The sequence below is a fragment of the Neopelma chrysocephalum genome, unplaced genomic scaffold, assembly GCF_003984885.1.
Source record: "Neopelma chrysocephalum unplaced genomic scaffold, ASM398488v2 Primary Assembly neopelma1_65, whole genome shotgun sequence".
NCBI classification, from domain to species: Eukaryota; Metazoa; Chordata; class Aves; order Passeriformes; family Pipridae; genus Neopelma; species Neopelma chrysocephalum.
In genome coordinates, this window is record NW_020897722.1 from 1228772 (window position 1) to 1234874 (window position 6103).

General features: G+C 55.6%; 1 protein-coding gene across 1 annotated transcript in view; it reads right to left on the reverse strand.

The window, feature by feature from the left end:
• AXIN1 (axin 1) overlaps positions 1–5795 on the reverse strand; it is an 82084-nt gene extending 76289 nt beyond the window's left edge. The window contains exon 1 of the mRNA XM_027683640.1: positions 5669–5795. The gene's annotated coding sequence lies outside the window, so the exon portion shown is untranslated. The remainder of the gene's footprint in view (positions 1–5668) is intronic.
• Positions 5796–6103: the final 308 nt, after the last annotated feature.

Here is a 6103-nt window from a genome sequence, read left to right on the forward strand (position 1 = left end):
GGCCCCGGGAGCCGCAGCACATGGCCGAGGGGCCGGGCCGGGCTCCGGACAGAGCCCCGGCACATGGCCGAGGGGCCGGGCAGGGCGCTGGGGACCCGCAGAGCTCTGGCTGGGCGGGCACCCCAAGGGCTGAGCGGCTCCAGAGCTCTTGCTGGCCCTGGCCGAGGGGAGCCCGCAGAGCCCCCGCGAGCATCCCGGGCAGGGATGGCCCCGGAGAGGGTCACATTCTGGAGACCCCCAGGGCCTGGCCGTGGGGCTCGGCCCAGGAAAGGCATCAGCCCTCAAAGCACCACCAGTCTCCACTGCTCTGTCCGTGCTGAACGGCATGGCACACCCGAGCTCTGCCCGGTTTGGAGCACACACCATGGGCCTGGGAATGGAGGAGAGTGGTGGCCGGTCCACCGGCCGCTCCTGCCTCCACCAACCACTACAGCTGGTTTGAAACCTGCAAAGTGTGCCCTGGTTCTCTGACCTGGGCAATTCCACGGCAGGGAGAAATCAGGGACTGTCCAAGAGGTGGCACTGCATGGACTGGAACGGGTCACGCAATGTGGAGACTCCCCACATCGGCAGTGGGGAGCATGTCACACCCTGAGATGGTTGGTTATGGGGAGCAGGGTGCCCCAGCTCTGAGGCTGCTGTCCCAGAGTGACGGGGGACACTGCGGGGAGAAGAAGGGGATTACCAGATGCAGAGATCAAATGAGAGTAGAGTAACAGGGAAGCACAAAGCCTGCTTCCTCCCTGGAAAGCGGCGATAGACTCCAAGCCAGGCAGACCCTAGGTACCATCTCAAAAGCTGAACATGCAGACAAGCCACAAGACAGTCCTTTAAAAATCAGAAATTACTCAGAATGATTTCCAACAGGGATGGTTTCTGCTTTCTTATGCAATTACACTGTCGCACGTGCCTGCCTCCATGCATTTAGAGAACGCTTTGGAAACGTAACATTTTTTTTCCCAGCTTTCTGAAATGCACAGAAATCCACCCTGGGCAGTGGCACTCCCCATCCCACCCCGGCAGAGAGCCCGGCAGGCCGATGTGGCTCCTTACACCCTTTCATGTGAACGATGCTGGGAGCTGATTTACATGTAGCAGTGCAATACTGATCTCAAGCGTAATAATAGAAAAGCTGATGTGGGATTCAGCTGGTAAAGAATTAAAGGATGGGAATATAATTAATGCAATCAGCCTAGTTTCCAGAAAATAGCTCTTGTCAAACTCTGATGTCATCCTTTGAAGAGATTACAAGTTTGGCTGATAAAGGTTATGGCATAGAAATAATAGACCTGGGCTCTGTTCAGGCATGTGACTTAATCCATATACTATTCTGATTAAAAATTAGCACAATACAACATCAAGAGGGACACCTTAAAGGGGCTGGGAGCTGGCAAACCGACAGCCATCAATGGGGAATCCCTGCAGAATGGGAGCGCGCTCAGTGGGTGTCCGGGCTTGGATGGGAAGCCCAGTGCTATTCAGTATTTCCATCAATGGTCTAGAAATAGATTAAAAAGCCCTGCTGAGAAAAACGCCGGGGTGAGGGAAATGAGAGGGGCAGGAGACACGGACGAGGTCAAGGCAGCTGTAGAAAACTTCAGAAGCTGAGTCCCCGGCAAATAAAACATGGTTGAATGCGAGCAGCTGTGAAAGAGTCTGTCCACTGAGCACAGGGCCCTTCTGCTGGAAACCCAGGATCTGGCAAGGATGGACTGGGGGGAGTGTAGGAGGTGGGAGCGGCAGGCTCCCCACGGGGGATGTCTGGCTGGGACAGGGCTGGGTGCTACAGCAGAAGGATTCCAGAATCTGCGTTTTGGAGAGAATGCTGAGAAATTGGGAGAAGGTGGAGGAGAGTTAAAAGTGAGCCCTGCTTTGCAGGGGGGTGGCTGAGGCCCGCAACCTCCCCAGCAAGTTCAAAGGAGCCCTGGAGACATTATAGCACTTCAGTCGCTTCATGGGTGAGAGACCATCAGGTATTAGAGAGCTTTTCATCTCCCAGAGAAAGGCCCAGTGAGATTCACAGCCCGAACTGAGTTCACATGAGAAACCAGAGGCAGATTTCTCCGTGGCAAAGGGGAAACCGAGGGAGTGGGTGATGAGTTTGGGTCCACCAGGATGCGAGTGGCTGAAGGGCTGGGCTTGACATGCCCTCCCTCATGCTGACATCCTTCCCTGTAACCTCTCCTTACTGCTCCTTGGGTTGAGCTGGACCTGGGGAGTGGGAAAAGTACCTGGGGCTCTCTTGGACCTCCCCAGCTCAGGAGACAAAGCCCAGGGTAAGTAGCCAGCACTCATCCACTCGCAGGCACACCGGGGAGGCAGAGGGGCTCCAGACTAGCTGGCAGGGCCTTCCAGCAGCACAGGATTGCTCTGTGCATGCTCCCAGAGAAAGCAGAGCCAGTGCTGCCCTGCTCCAGCAAAAGCAGCCAGGCAGCTGCCCCTTCGTAGGCTGGAAGAGATGAATTCCTGCAGGACCATGCCAAGCCTTCCTGGTGCCTCACTGTTTTCTGGTCCTTTAGCAGGGCTGCTTGGGGATGGGAGAGCCATGGGCTGGCTCCCTCTGGAGCCCTTTCCCTGCCTTTTACACATCAGTTTCCCCATGCCAAGGAGCTTGGCAAAGCACAGGGACCAACATCAGTTACTTCCAGATTTACCCCAGGACATCAAACAGGTTAGAAACTAAACTGAGCACCCCTGGCTTGTGGGAGAGAAATCAGCCTGTGAGATCTTTACACAAAAGATAGAGGCCAGTGAACCAAACCTGGTCATTTCTCTCTTCACCTGGTCCTTTCTCCCTTCTTCATCAGCTAATCCCGTGGCCCTGCCTTAAGCCTTCGCAAAATTGCCTCAGCCGAAATGGCAGCAGTGTTTTGGTGCACCGCTGGTGTCACCCTGCAGCTGAGGCTGGTCCCGTGGGATCCTGTACACTTCCTTTCTGCCTGGAAGAGCCAGCAAATGCTGGAGATAGAGGAACTGCTCTCAGCCTCTGGGCTGAAGGTCTGGGTTGCATCCAGGCAGCACTGGTGTGGTGCAGTTCCAGAGCCTCCCTGCAAAGGGGTGTTTTCTGTGGCACCTGCAAAGGGATGTTTTCTGTGGCACCTGCCAGCTTGGCTTGGGAGCCACAAGCCTTCCAGGATCACTTCTGTGGAGGCTGCAAGCACTTGGATCAGCTTCACACTGACAATGGTCATCCCAAATGAATTCTCCTCTTTGTAGTGACTCACAGACTCCCCCAAGACAAGGTGGGCCTGACCCAGTGCTGAGGTGTGACCACTGGTGGGCTGTCAGCATCCATTCCAATGGCAGGGATGTGTGGGTGGGAGCCAGTGTCCCTCCAGCATGGGTGGATTCAGGATGGAGTGCACTAGATGGTGCTGTTCAACCTTTGGCAGCCATTTAAAAGGCTCCTGCGAGATCGTAAGCGGTGCCGAAATTCCGTGGGTTTTGTATTCAAATCCTTTTTGGAACTGGAGGACAAATAGAAATACCCTAAAGTATGAAATCCTACACCAATCACCAGTGGTGGAAAAGGGCATCTCACCTCAGAGGACACATCACCAACCACCTTGGACAGGGAGCACTCTCAGTTCTGAGGCAGGAGCTGGAGTTTGACTACATGTCCAGTGGTGGACAAAGGGGCTGCCAGGAAAAAAATGTCCCAGGGTGGAAGAGGAGGCTGACAGCTCTCTTTTGGACTGCTGGCAAGACGATGGTTGCAGAACAGGAGGAAGAAAGTGTATCAGCAGTCACAATAAAAGTGTTGATGTTGTGGTGCCAGGAACCAAGGGCATCCTGAAGGGCTCAGCTGGGGTGAGGCACCCACAGCTCAATGGCACTGCTGCCAAGAGAATGAGCAAGTAGAGCCACAGGACATGGCTGGCAGGAGAGCAAAGCAGAGAAGTGGTCATGGGTACATCCAGGCTGGGAACTGGAAGACAGCTCCTGCCTCACCAGGAGGGATGGATAGAGCACATCCCTGTGTGGGCAGTGAGGATGCCCACAGACAGCTGTGCCAGGGGCTGGGGCAAGAGTAGAAGTGGGTGATGCTGATTTCAACCATCACAGCATCCCTTCTTGCAGGTCTAAAGATATGTCCCCACCCTGGCTATGTCAGCCCCACAAAGCATCCACGGAGCAGCCAGAGCAGCTCTCTGAGTCCCTGTGGTGCAGGTCCTGCAGGCAGCCTGAGTGTGCCTCTTTCTTTGGATTCCCCACCTCCAAGGGATAAACACACCCAGGTGTGTCAGTTTGCCTTGGATCTGCTTCTAATGCTGGCCAAAAAGGACAAAGCACCTTTTGGACACCAAGCTTATGTCTTTTTGCTCAGATCCTGCTCTTTAATAAAGTCCTCAATGGAGCCTGCTGTTCCAGGCAGTGGGAAGGCTGCAGGGCCTGGCTGCTCTGTGTGCTCAGGTCCCTCACATCCAGAAAAATCATCCCATTTTCCAAGTTCACTCCTGTTCCCATGTGGGTGCTTGCTTGCAATTTGCTGGCATATGCTGGGGGTCTCTGCTCTCCCCCTTCCAGGTACAGGGCTGGAGCAAGTGGATGGGACAAAGGCTTTGCTGCTCACATCAAAAATAACAAAAACTCCTTGGCTGGGGTGGCCTCCTTCCAGGAATGTGGGGGCAGGAGGGCCTGGATCAGTTAAGGCAGCAGTTTGAACTGGTTTTTGCAGCTGCCAGCATTTTCCCATGGTGTTGCAAATGTCCAAGTGGCAGAGGGAAGCTCCTGCACGTAACCATGAGCCCCTGCAGTGTCCTGGCATCCTGGCCTAGCTGGCCTAGGGACTTGTTCTGCCTTCAGCTCTGGGAGCATTCCTGCTTGGTGTTTCTCCTTGTGCTTGCCCTGGCATCAGCCTCCTTCCCTCAGCTCTGCTTTACCTTTCCTTGGTGGGTTACAGAGCCCCCAAACTTGATGTTTCCCCCAAAAAAGAGTATGGATAAGCTCATGCCATGCCTTGAGAGGCTGGTCCAGATGCGCTCCCAGCACCCTGTGGCCCTCCTGCCACCAGCCCTTAGACCATCCCCAGCTCCTCTCCTGGCTATCAGCCACGTCTAGCACCATGTTTTGGGCTCAGGACTGGAGTTTTGGTCAAAGCTTTCCCCATCCTCCCTGTCCTTCTGTCTGACCAGGCAGGGAGAGTCACAGCAGTCCATGGCCACTCTCCTCTGCTTGCCTTGCACTGTCTGTAGCACCAGTACCAGCCAATAACCATGTCAGCCAGTGTTCCTCTGCCCTGGCTGAGCAGAGCCCAGTTTGTTACACAGGCTTCTCTTCTCACTCCTTCTGTCCCAGCCACCCCAGATAACCCCTGGGGCCCTATCCCAGTCCTGGGCTGTGGCACAGAAGAGAAGAGTATGACCTGACATGGGTGCCAGGACCTCACTGTGCCCACCAACCCTCCCCACCTGGCCCCTGAGCTGCTTTTGGGGAAAGGTTCCCACGTCTGGCAGAACAAAGAGACCCTGCCAGACCCCTGCAAAATCTGAGACCCTGCTGCATCCAAGACCCCACGACTCCCCTGGTTTTGACCAGCCCTCTTTTTGATTGCCAAAAGCCACTGCACACACACTCAACCAACACTGCCCATGCTTGATGCTCTTCATCCCCAGCCAGTGAAGGCGAACCCCCCTCAGTGACACCCCACACACCTTCCTGCACCCACCTTTGGGGTCTGCCCTGGGTCTGTGCCCCACACTTCTGCTTCTCCATGCTCTGGACCACCAGGCTCGCTGCTCCTCTCCGGGGACCAGGGGTGGGATGCTGTCCATGCACGTCCCAGCAGTGCCACTCTGCAGAGAGAAGAGATGTCAGCTCGTCCCTACTGGGGCCACCCTGCCCAGGAGATGTTTGCAGGAGAGCCTGGCCAGGCAGGGACACCCTCTTGTTCCCCACTCACAGGACGGGGTCCTACTCCCATGGTCCTGAAGGACACACTTCATATCTTGGCCCTCCATGAGATGGAGTGGGCTCTGATCTGCTCTGAGCGTGGGGGCTCTGGAGTGGTTATCCCTACTGAAATGGTCCTGGGGGAAGCAGCAGTCTCAGGGGGACATCCCTGTCCCTGGTTCCCAAGCCCCACTGCAGAGCCAGGGCCCAA